The sequence below is a fragment of the Octodon degus genome, unplaced genomic scaffold, assembly GCF_000260255.1.
Source record: "Octodon degus isolate 3935 unplaced genomic scaffold, OctDeg1.0 scaffold00024, whole genome shotgun sequence".
Taxonomy (NCBI): domain Eukaryota; kingdom Metazoa; phylum Chordata; class Mammalia; order Rodentia; family Octodontidae; genus Octodon; species Octodon degus.
This window is the reverse complement of record NW_004524600.1, coordinates 8,187,808-8,199,720: the sequence shown is the minus strand read 5'-3', so window position 1 is coordinate 8,199,720 and position 11,913 is coordinate 8,187,808. Positions and strand designations below refer to the sequence as shown.

At 39.1% G+C, this 11,913-nt stretch overlaps 1 long non-coding RNA gene across 1 annotated transcript in view; it reads left to right on the top strand.

Annotated features, from left to right (window-relative positions):
* Nucleotides 1-11,520, top strand: part of LOC111815992 — a 20,478-nt gene extending 8,958 nt beyond the window's left edge. Inside the window, exon 3 of the long non-coding RNA XR_002820549.1 lies at nucleotides 10,497-11,520. This is a non-coding gene — a long non-coding RNA (uncharacterized LOC111815992). The remainder of the gene's footprint in view (nucleotides 1-10,496) is intronic.
* The last annotated feature ends 393 nt before the right edge of the window (nucleotides 11,521-11,913 follow it).

Sequence of the window (11,913 nt, the reverse complement as noted above, 5' to 3'; positions counted from 1 at the left end):
ATCTATCTATCTATCTATCTATCTATCTATCTATCTATATCTTCTGACCTTGGGGAAATTATCAAAAGAGCTGTTTCCAGAAACATACTATTTTTAATAAATAAATGCTTAACAGTGTGAAAATATATTACAAGTTTGATTGTATTATTTTTCCAGATAGATAAAAATTTGCTTAAGCTTGAGGTTTCCTTTTTTTTTTTTTTCTTTCCCTTCAAATGTTAAGCCTTCAAAGAATTTGAATTTTCTTTTTAAAAATGTGCTGCAGGCAAAAAGGCAGTGATATGCTCTTGCATTGTAATGAAAAGAAAGCCCCAGAACGTGCTCTCCGGGTGGCCTGGACGCTGCTCTTGAAGACAGAGATCACTGCGATGGGAGAGTCCTCCGCCCTGGCAGTGTGGAGGGGCCCAACATAGAGGACCTGCTCCTCTGCGGTTCGCATTAGTTTTCTTTGGTTTGTGAAATCTATCATCTCAGAGAGAGCTAACGTCAATTATGTCACTAAATGAATGCATTAATCTATGAGCATCTCTTTGAAAATGCTAAGATCATGGCTCTGTGAAGAGAAGGAGTGTGTATGTGTGAGCTCAGGCCTGTGTGACCAGATCTGTGGTAACTAGGACAGGAATCACACCACAGAGCCACTAAAGGAAAAGAAAGCATAGATGAACTATGGGACAAGGATTTTCAAATCAACCCTTCCTGTGTCTCAGGCCAATTTACCCACCAAACAGTGTCAGGGTGGCTTCAAAGTCCTATTGATACAGAAGAATGAAGCTCCTAACTTGAAAGGTCCATGGGATGAATTTGTGTTCTCTAAAACTGAACAATGAATTTTAGGAACAAAGGGAGGTTAAGAGCAGAATATTTATTGGGGAAAAGAACTTCTGTTCGAGAGAGGGCCAGAAGGGGGACCTGAGAGGGAATCTGCAGTTTCCAGGGAGTTTTATAGAGCAAAACCGTGTAGTGAGGTGGGTCTAAGGTGAAAAACATGGGAACTTACTTGGGTGGGCATGAGGTGAGACAAAACTAGGGTCAACCAATAAGATTGCGAGCACTGTTGCTCAGGTATTCACTTCAGGTAAAATGGAAAAGTGAGTCCTATAGGAAGCAGGCATGAATACAGAGCAGGAGTTTATCCAGTAACCAGTAGCAGTTGGATTAGTGACTCTTCCTGGCTTCCTCAAGCTGATGACCCATCCCAGATGCTGATCTTTAGGGAGGTCAGCATTTGTTCAATCTTTGGTTCTTAGGTCTGGACCACAGTGGGAGCATCCATCTCTCTTACATTTGCAAGGTATCTTGTCTTCTGTGCTGTCTCCTTCAAGGGCCTTGCCCTGTCTGACTGCCTATAATATTTCTATCTAACTTCAACTCCTACAACACTATCACAGAAAACAACTGCCTCAGACACAGGAGTAGGGGAAGAGGACAAGTGAGAAAGAGATGCAAGTACAAAAAAAATCTCGCTATATTAGTGACAGATTTTTCATGTCAGTCAATTTGCTGAATTAAAGGATTAAAGTGTTTCTGAAAATATAGTCCCTTACACAGAACTGTTTGATTGAGTTAGGGAACCAAGAGTTGAGTGGGCTCTTCTTCTAGACATCTGGCAAGTAACTGATTTTATTCTAAAAGAATTCTATTTTTTCCCCCTTCTATTATGATTTTTGAAGCTTTAAATCACAAATAAAGTTGGTCCTTACAATCAGTGTGTTGGGATAACTGTAGACAAAGACCCAGAGTAATTAAACAAAAGAGGGAGGAACAGAATAGCGTGGAAAAGTCATGAAAATTTTCCACATAGACAGGACACACCCTCATGGAAACAAAGCTTTTGCATTAAAACTATATTTTATTAAAATGTGATAAAAGAAAAAAAAACTTGCTAAGCCCTGTGAGGGAATTAACAGTGGTCTCCCACCCCTTTTTAATTCTCCAAAATTCAGCCCCACATGTTAAACCTTTTGTTCTGTTTCCAAACTTCTATTTCCTTTCTGGAGCCAGAAGTTTGAGTTGCTGTCAAAAGCAAGAGAGAGAATATGTCAGTAGCTCTGGGTGTGTGCCCGCTGCTGTCCTCACCAAGTCTGTCTGCCACTGCTAACTGGCCAGCTGTGACAGGAGGCGTTTGACTGCCTCATCACAGACGAGTATCAGGCAGGTATGCTCTGCTAAAGCTGCGTCTCGTCTCTGAAGTTTGCTTAGTAGCTGGGGGGCGGGGGGAGGGGATTATGCACCTAGAACAGTCAGACTGTGGATAGTAAGATTGGTTGCATTTTCCATAAAAATGATGCAACCCAACTTTTGTATTGAACCTTCTACCTGTCGCACCAAGGAACAGCATGAGGTCTACTTGTGGTCCTATGTTATGTAATACCTTGGTGCTTTGCAATCTTGAAAGAACTTTGATACAAAAACTGACCTCATACATCCTTGGATGACCTATGGTGTGGGTAGGGTTGATGGATGCCTTCTCACCATTTCCATAGAAGGAAAAATGGGTAAATAATTTTCATAATAACACCAAGGTTACTTTGCACTTCAGTGGTGGAAAATGATTCCAAAAGAAGTGTTTCACTTCTCAAACAGGTATTGGCTTGTTCATTGTTAGTCTTTTCCATCACACCAAGCCACTTCTAGAAAGGAAAGCTGTGATTATCTGCTTTTTTTCTTGGGCAGGGGGAACTCAAAATTGAACTCAGGAACTTGTGTTTGCCAGGCAGGCGCTTAAGCCACTGAGCTATCTCTCCAGCCCTACCTTCCTAATCACAGGGCTTTCAGGTTGAATATTGGCACGAATATTTAGCTTAGAATTCTCAGTAGCTAAGATTGTCAGATGACAGCCTGTCCCATGTTTTCTTTTCTCTACTCCTCTATCATCATTTTGCCTATCTAGAATTTCTTCTTAACAGTCATAATAGTAACAGTATTCTCTTCTTTCTCTCCTTTCTTTTTCCTTCATCTTTTGCTCCTTTATTTCCTCACCCTTTCATCCTCTTTGTTTACTTTTTTCTTTTCTTCTTTTTCATTGTATTACTAAGTCATGCATGGCTGGAATATAAGAGAATAAAGTTTGAGATTCTGCACTACAATTTTACATCATATTTATGTATTTCTCCTATATTCTTGATAAAACTGTTTTTTTTTTTTTTGAGGAACTGGGGATTGAACTCAGGCCCTTGAGCTTGCCAGGGAAGTGCTTATTCCACTGAGCCATCTCCCCGGCCCCAAAACTGTTTTTTTTTTTTTTGAGGAACTGGGGATTGAACTCAGGCCCTTGAGCTTGCCAGGGAAGTGCTTATTCCACTGAGCCATCTCCCCGGCCCCAAAACTGTTTTTTTTTTTTCCTAAGATAATGATTTTCTGTAGAAGTGAATAATACAGGAGGCAAGTGTGGTTTTTATGCCAATTCAAAAAAAGTAGTGAAAAAATTGAGCTACTTAATTTATTATATGTTTTTCTACTTTAAGTTACAGGTAAAATGATGACCATGTCTTCTGGGTACAAAATCAAATATTTAAGGATTTTATTTCTTAATACTATTTGTTAGCCTCACCAAGAACCACTTTTAACATGAAATGCCAAGACATAATATCAAAATTTAGGGAAAAAGGAAGCCTGAGTTCTAATAAGAAGCTCTTGTCCTCATTGCTATTATTACCTGATAATTTCTCACACCAATGGCATTTTTAAAATAAATCAAATCTAGTAGCCAATGGAACAATAATAAGGACAAGAAGAGACATCACTCCATCACTCTATTAATCTGTTTGCCCTTGAGAAACTGAGAGCCAAGAGGGGACAGAGGTGTTCTGCACCTAGATGCTGTGGACAAAGGTCCTTCCAGGACAATGTCTTTCTTTTAGCTCTAGAGCAGTGGGTGGCTCTGTAGACATAAGTGCCCTGAGCTCATCTGCAATTAGCAATCTTCATCAATCATTTCTACTTCTGGACTCTTATCACCAACACAATTGCAACAACCCAGACTTTTAATAAACTTTAATTGCAAGTTTAATTTGATATTTACGTACCACTAAAAGAAGAGGTTTGCTGAGCTGATTATGCACATCCAAAATGATGCTTCTGAAGACTGAAATAAAACTTCCCACTAGGCATAAACAGAGTTTTCAAAAGAAAAGTATTTGGCTCTTGGTGTTGGGGGCTGGTGTTTTTAGACTTCCACCTTTAATGTGAAAATGAGTATTCATGTGGGATGGCTTTTGATTACCTATTGGAAAAATGCATATCAAGTAACAAATGTATAATTTATGGCCCGATTGCTTTAAGCAGAGAAGCTTAAGAACAAGATTTTGCAACTCAGGTCATTCTCTAGGGGAGGCAAACATATGATAATTATTCAGAATTGAAATCTGCCTGTGAAACATAGAACAAAGAGGAGAGGGAACTTAGAGAAAGGTCAGAGAAGCAAAACTTCCCACCACTCTCAGAAATATTTTCTTATCTTGATCTGTAGGAAGGGATGAAATGGTGGTTAACAGTTCAGAACACTCTACTGGGTAGGGATACTTGCTCAGCGGTGGTTTTCCCTTGGGTCTGGGCTCTGATGCTCTGTGCGATGCTCTTGGGGGGATGGATGGGTAGCTGCATCAGGAGGAGCTGAGAAATGTCCTCTAGCCAGGATCAGGACATGGAGGGACAATGGATCAATTTCACTTATGATTTTGCTGCACTCTGATAAAGATTTCATGGATGAAATGGATCCTTTAATAGGCCCAAGCACAGAAGTCTAACAATGAAGATAAATTATCACTGGCAGACTTATTTTGTGTCCTGAATAACTGGATTCTAAACATCCAGTCAGATGCGGTCAGACGCCTGAGGTATGCAAGGAAACGCTTCTGTGAAGGTATTTGCCCTAATGTTCTGAAATGCAATCTGAGGCTGATTAGTACAGAAGTGTACTGAATGTTCCTAATGGCCAGGATAAGCGCCAAAGGACAAGGGCAGCCTCCGAAGTAGCGCTGGAGCCCTTCCACCCCATCCAGGAACTGGTGATTTGAAAACACAAATCATCAAAAGAAGTACAGATTAATGTCATAGCAAATCAAACTGAACCTGGTAATAAGCAACCTCTCTCCTCATACACAAATGAGGAGTTCCAAGAGGGGAGATGCTGGACTTTAAAATGCTCTGTGAACTAAGAGGGGTGAATCCTTAATTGGCATTTTCTTTTCTTTTCTTTTCTTTTCTTTTTTTTTTTTTTTGTTTTCTTGCTTTTAGTATTGATTTTAATGTCTTCTTTGAAGGAGATAAATTTTGTTCATTTTGAAAAAGAAAGAAGAATGGCCATTTAGAGAGGAATAAATAATTTGGAGTAGAATTCTGTGTAAATGTATTAATTACTAATTACAAGTGTCAATTCAGATCTCAAAAGTATAATATGGAGCAAAAACAAGTTAGAGGAGCATGCATATTTTTCTGTTTATATAATGTTTAAAAGCAGGTAAAATTAAACAATATGTTTTTAGATATCCATCTATACATGGTATTGCTATAAAGAAAAACAAGAAATAACTAACATAAATATCATGTTTTTAGGAAGTGAGTAAAAGATAGGGCAATGTCACCGATGGGGGCCAAATCAACACAAATGTTGGTAGTGTCCTCTTATCTCTGCTAGTGACAAGAGTCTAAGCGTCTATCATGGGATACAGATGTTTCCAAATGCTTGTTTAAGTGTATGATTTATAATTTTTATTTTTTAAAGACATGAGTCAGCTCCTATAATTTTATTTCTGGAAATCGGAACATTTCTAATTTCTGAGGATATCTGTGATTCTGAATAGCTGAAGACACTGAAGATGCAAGGGTTCCAGATTAATTAATTAATTTATTTTATTTTTTTGCAGTACCAGAGATTGAACTCAGGACCCGGCACTTGCCAGGCAAGTGCTTGTTCTACTGAGTTATCTCCCTGGCCCACCGGATTTATCAACAACATTTCCACAGAGCAAAACATACATAAATAAGATAAAAATCAGGAAAAGAATCTTGGTTGAATAAATTTAAACAGTGGCATTCAGATGGCCTAACATTCAAGGGTATCACCATCTGAATTTAATGTTTTTTCTAAGCATATCTCTCAGAACCTCCCTGTGGTGCCTCTTTCCTTGCTAAGTGGGAGTTCCTGGGAAAGCCTTCCACTTCCAACCTTTATGCTGTGACTCTCTCTTCACTTGTATCTGCATTCCTGTCCCTTGCTCACTGACTGTCCTAGCCTAGCTTCTCCTGGGAAGCAACCACAGAAACTTCAATCTGAGGAACTCTGGTCCTTTTCTGAACTCTTAATAACTCCCCAGGTCTTCTAGAAGTTAATCCAGGTGCCTTACAACACCCACATTTTCACAAACTGTACCCCCTTTTCCTCCGAGATTTAAAGCTTGACTGTGCTTTCTATCCTCCCATCCAGGTAAATGACAGCTGTGTTCCAGACACAGGGTGCACATATACCTCCTAAAAACCTGCCCGTCATGCATCCACACCCTCTTCTCTAATCAGTGGTGATGTGCAGTGATTCCAGAACTCTGGAAAATCATAGAGTTATGCCAATTGCAGAGTTTTCCTGTGAAAGGTTAGAAGATGCATATTTTAGGTTTATTAACTTATTAATGACATAAGTTTTCACTCCTACTCCTCCTCCTCCTCATTCTTCTTGCCTTCTGCTTTTTCTTCTTTCCCTTTTCCTTCCAAAAATGAAAAAAGAAAGACTTCATTCTCAGGATTACATTATAAGCTCACTAGAGCTTCTGACCCTCACAGTAGGAAAAAAATCTTGAGCTTCCAAACAAAGATGAAGAACAGAATCTTCCCTCTCACCCTTCTAATTCCAACTCCCCATCCTAGCAACTGCTTTACTTTGTTTGTAATGAAAGTGATCCTTTATTCTTCTTCTGTGTTTTCTGTAACAATAGATGTGGGCACTTCTGTGGTGAAAACCACAAAAGCAAACAACTAGGGTGAGGTGGAACCTTGCAGAGTTCAGATTTGAAGAATTGGCACTCGTCCACCCCAGTGGCTCCTCTTTACTGCATGGCTGCTTACACCACACATATCTCATCTGTGACTACTTTGCTTGGTCCATGTTTTCCTTTTCTTTTTGTGGAACTGGCGATTGAACTCAGGCCCTTGTGCTTGCCAGACAAGCACTTATTCTACTGAGCTATCTCCCCAGCCCTGGTCCGTGTTTAGGAAACCATCATGATTAAATCCATCTGCCTACTCCAGAGAAGTATACTTCAGAACAATAGCTTAAAAATATCAAGGACAGAGAGAATCAGAGAAGACCATGGAGTGGATGACAAGGAACAGGTGTGTTCCATTACACAAACAGGATCTGGAAAGCCTCTGAAACTTCAGATATGTCTGACTCATGATATCAACTCTCCTTTCCTTACTTTTCTGAAATAGTCCACAATGGTCAAGTGTTTTCTCTTGTTTTTATTCTCAGTCCTTACCAATGCTTGTGGCTATACTGAGCATGGCCGGGTAGCTTTGGTAGCAAGTCAGAGCAGAGTGAGAAAATAGAGAAAACACACTACAGTCCGGTTCCCTCTGATACTTTGGCAGGATGCTGCTGCTCCGCTCTGAAGGAAGCACACCTTCACCTGCATTTGTACTTATATCTTCACGCGAAGTTGCTGCTGCTTCCCAGTGCTAGCTCTTTTTTCTTTTCTTGAAGCTCCAAACTTCACCATAATTTTTCTATCTGCAGCACACTCCATCATCTGTTGCTCATTCATGTGTGAACCTTGAGGGACAGGAAAAAGGCAACAAATTCTTGTACCTGTTCTTACAATGTACTTCTAGAACCAAAGGAGTCTTGTTTTTCTATTTTTTATTTTATTGAGAAAAAAATTGCAATGTGACAGCCTCAAAACAGGTTGGTGGGAGAGTTACTACAATTAATGCATTGCATATTGTTGTCTTTGTAGTAGTCATTCATAGCATAAGATGCAGACATGATATCCTGTCCAAACACTATTAGTACAAATATTTCATCTTATTGAATTAAGAGAAAGTAGCTATATATCTATCCTAACTATTTTGTATATATGGATACAAATTTGTCCTTCATTTATATCCCCTTTTTTGTTCAGTTTTGTCAGAGATGGGTATTCCATTGCCATCCAAATATTGTAGGTGCATGAATTCAGTAAAATATTCCAATATAGTCCAGTACTCCACAATAGTAGTGGATAATCCCACAGGACTGGCAATGTCTGAATCTGATGACTTGAGCCTTCCACAGCTCAGCAGATTAACATGTCTACTGAGCTATTTGCATGGTTAACATGGCTTCACTTTTCATGCCTCTTTCCTACACTTTTCTGCTGGATGGTTAAGACCAAGATAAAACAAGACCAATATAACAAAAAAATGTAACTTTGTTTTGATTGAGATATATTTGATTATAGATATGCTACAGTGCAGCATGAGGTCTATAGTTTGTAAGAATTTATTATGTACTTTATAAAGAAGAAAAATGTTCAGAGACTTCCAGCTCTCTATTTCTCTGTCTCTGTCTCTGTTTCTGTCTCTCTCTCAAAAAGTGATAAATATTTTTAAGAAGAAGAAAATGCTAATTATATTAATTTGATCCTTCTTGTAGTTTATGAGCAGATACCCCCCTCCACAAAGCCTGATGCAGTCATAGTCAACATTGGTAATGCTGCCAATCTATTCATAGATAATTTATTAACTTTTCTAAAGAACCAGCTTCCACTCAGTCCTCTGAGAAACTGTCATTGTATGCCTTTAGGGGGCAACAACAAATTTGATAACAATATGTAATATAACAATCACTATTAATCTTCTGTTCTTGTTTTGAAATCTGTATCATTTTTGTTTTATGTTGCTTTATTTTTGTCTTGTTTGTTTGTTTGTTTGTTTGGTATTTGGTACAGCATCTACAGAGTCTCCCTACGTAGATCAGACTTGTAGTGATCTTCCTGTTTTTGGCCTCCTAAGTGCTGGGATTACAGGTGCGTACCACCATGTCCAGTCTCAATCATAGTCTCAGCGTGGCTCAGGGATCTAATGCTGGCCACTGCGCTCTGCCTAAGCAGGCACTTTAGTCTGCTGAGTTATCTGGCCGGCCCTGTCTTTGCTCTTATTACTTGCTTTTGTGTTTATTTGTTTTCCTCTTTAAAATAAAAATTTTTAAAAAAGAAGCAACAGAAACACCATGGCCTAGGAGTGGCCTCACTCCTGGCTGTGCTGGCGCATTCTGCATTGCGGCGTCCGCCTTCCTGAGACCCCTATCCCGGACTGGAACCCTGAGGGTTCCATGCCTGCCTCTCACACTTCCGGGAAGCCTAGGTACGGATGGGGGTCGGACAAGTGCGAGCCGGGCTTTCCTCTCCCTTTCCACATGTGAAGAAACACACACCTGGTGTGTCCAGAATTGCCTTGATTGTGCTGAAGGGAAGGAGTAGAATTGACTTTTTGTCTAATTTTCTTCTGACACAATAATTTGAAGTATAACTTAATAAAAAGTGCAACTGTGCTGTTTCTTGAAATACGTTTTATAAAAGATTTCTGTTTAAGTAATTTTTAAGCATTTGATGACATTTCCATAAAGTGGATGAAAAAGTGAGAAGTTTAAAGATATAAATATCTCAGAAGGTGGCAGCCCTTGTTAAATTTTTGTATAAGACAATTCATAGAAAGTTACTGAAAAACAACCACATTCTTAGAAAGCTGCTCATTCCAGACTCAACCGGGTCAGTCCTGAGCTCATTCTGGGAGCCAACTTTCTGAATCAGATTCTGACACATATTTTTTTTTTTACAAGTTCTTGGTCTTTTCTTGAAACCTGCCAGGCATGTGGAAAAGTTAATAACTTTCTGACTATAATGTGCTCATGTCTGCAAACAATAGAGATGTGAAAAGGGAGAGATGTGAAAAGGGTGCCCTAGTTTTTACTCAGAATCGTCTTAGCAACATTAACAATGCAAACCCAGACCTGACATAAAGAGGTGCAGGAGACCGTGGCCCTTTGATCTTCATTTTTGTTTTGTCATGCTATGTTTTAATTTTCTCTGAAACAAAACCACTTAGATCTCAGTCTCAGATTATGCACTATGCAATGGGGTCTGTTGAATTCAAAAAGGAGTGCGAGGTTATTCGGAAATACAGCTTCTGTGACATGCAGGCATATTTAATCAAAATGACTATTTCTATGTTATTTCTGGACTGATTTAAAGGTGCATCTGAGGATGGTCATTGTGTGAATGGTTGTAATGCCTTCTGCGAATGCTTTATAGATGCAAATCGGATGATGTCATTTAAGAAGGTACGAACAGGACTGACCTAAATCATAGGATTATTTTGTCACTAATAATTTATTTTCTACCATTCATGCAGTGATATCTTCATTTATATTTGGAAAATAGCCATCAAACTATAAAAATTTCCTCATACTTCAAAAAACAATATGTCATCTTCAAACTAAAAATGAATGCTTTTTTTTTTTACAGCATGAAAAGTTCCCTTCCTTGGACTGCTATCCCATCTGTCCACAAGTTCTCTGAAAATTTTCCATAAGAAGTCCCAATTTGGACAGATAATTTGTGAAGGAGTGCATAAATTCAAGGAAGAACAGAAACTGTCCATGTTAACAGCTTCTGATGCAATCAATGGGATGGTTTACATTCCCTATCCCATTGATTACATCAGAATCTGTCAACATGGACTGTCATCTTCCTCCTGGAAGGTGTTGTCTGGAATGCTCTGCTCTATTTGTTCATGGCTTCCACCTGCTGGTCCTGTTTGAAGGTCACCTTGGAATGATCTTTTTGACCAACTAATCTAATTGTGTGTTTGCTGATATAATTGTCCATGCAGCGCTTAACACTGTCTGCTCCTTCTGGCTTCAGTTCACTTAGTGGCCATCTCCTTGAACTTGCAGAGCAAGAACTTGGTTTCATTTCTGCTGTAATCCAGCCTCTAGGATGGTGTGTGGTAGGTATAATGATTTGAGCTGTGTCTCTCGAAAAGCTGTTGATGTCCTAACCCTTAATATCTCAGAATGGCCTTCTTTGGAAGAGCCTTTACAGATAGATTTAGTAAAGATGTGGTCATAAGGGAGATGCGCTTATAAGCTCCAAAGATATGCTTATAAGAAAAGGAGAGAGAAGCACACCAAAAGAGCACTCTATGAAACACAGCCGCCTGGAGAAGCTGGCCATGTAACAGGAGGTAGACATTGGAGTCTTGTTACCACATCCAGGGCATGCCTGTGGCCATAAGAAGTGTGAAGAGACAGAAAAAGATCCTTTTCTTGCAGGTTCCACAGAACACTGTCACCACTCCCATTCTTCAAATTCTGATGACTGACATTCCGTCCTTGGACCAGCAACCAAATATTGGCCTTAAAAATGAAACTAAAGAAAAAAAATTTCTGTAAAAGCAAAAATGAACATAAACAAACAAAAAAAACCAACCCCCCCCCCAGTAAACAGGCTACCATTCTGTTGTATTTAGTTACATCGTCTTAAAATAATATTACTAAGGGGCCGGGGAGATGGCTCAGTGGAGTAAGCGCTTCCCTGGCAAGTGCAAGGGCCTGAGTTCAATCCCTGGTCCTGCAAAAGACAAAACAAAACAAAACAAAACAAAACAAAAAACCAAAAAATAATACTACTAAAATTTGATCAGAAATATGTGCAGGAGAAAGATTTTTTTGTGCTCATTATTATAATTTTGTGCTCATTATCTCAGTAAATTTGGAAGTTTCAACTGGCTTCCTTCAATAATTTAAAAATGATTTTTTTTTGCTTTCTTTGCAGTAAGGATACCACACATTTGGTGCACTGTAGAAAATGCAACAGTTGAACTAAAGCCAACTCCAGTCTTTCAAGAGAAATTTACATGGCACTCCCAGGTCGGAATATT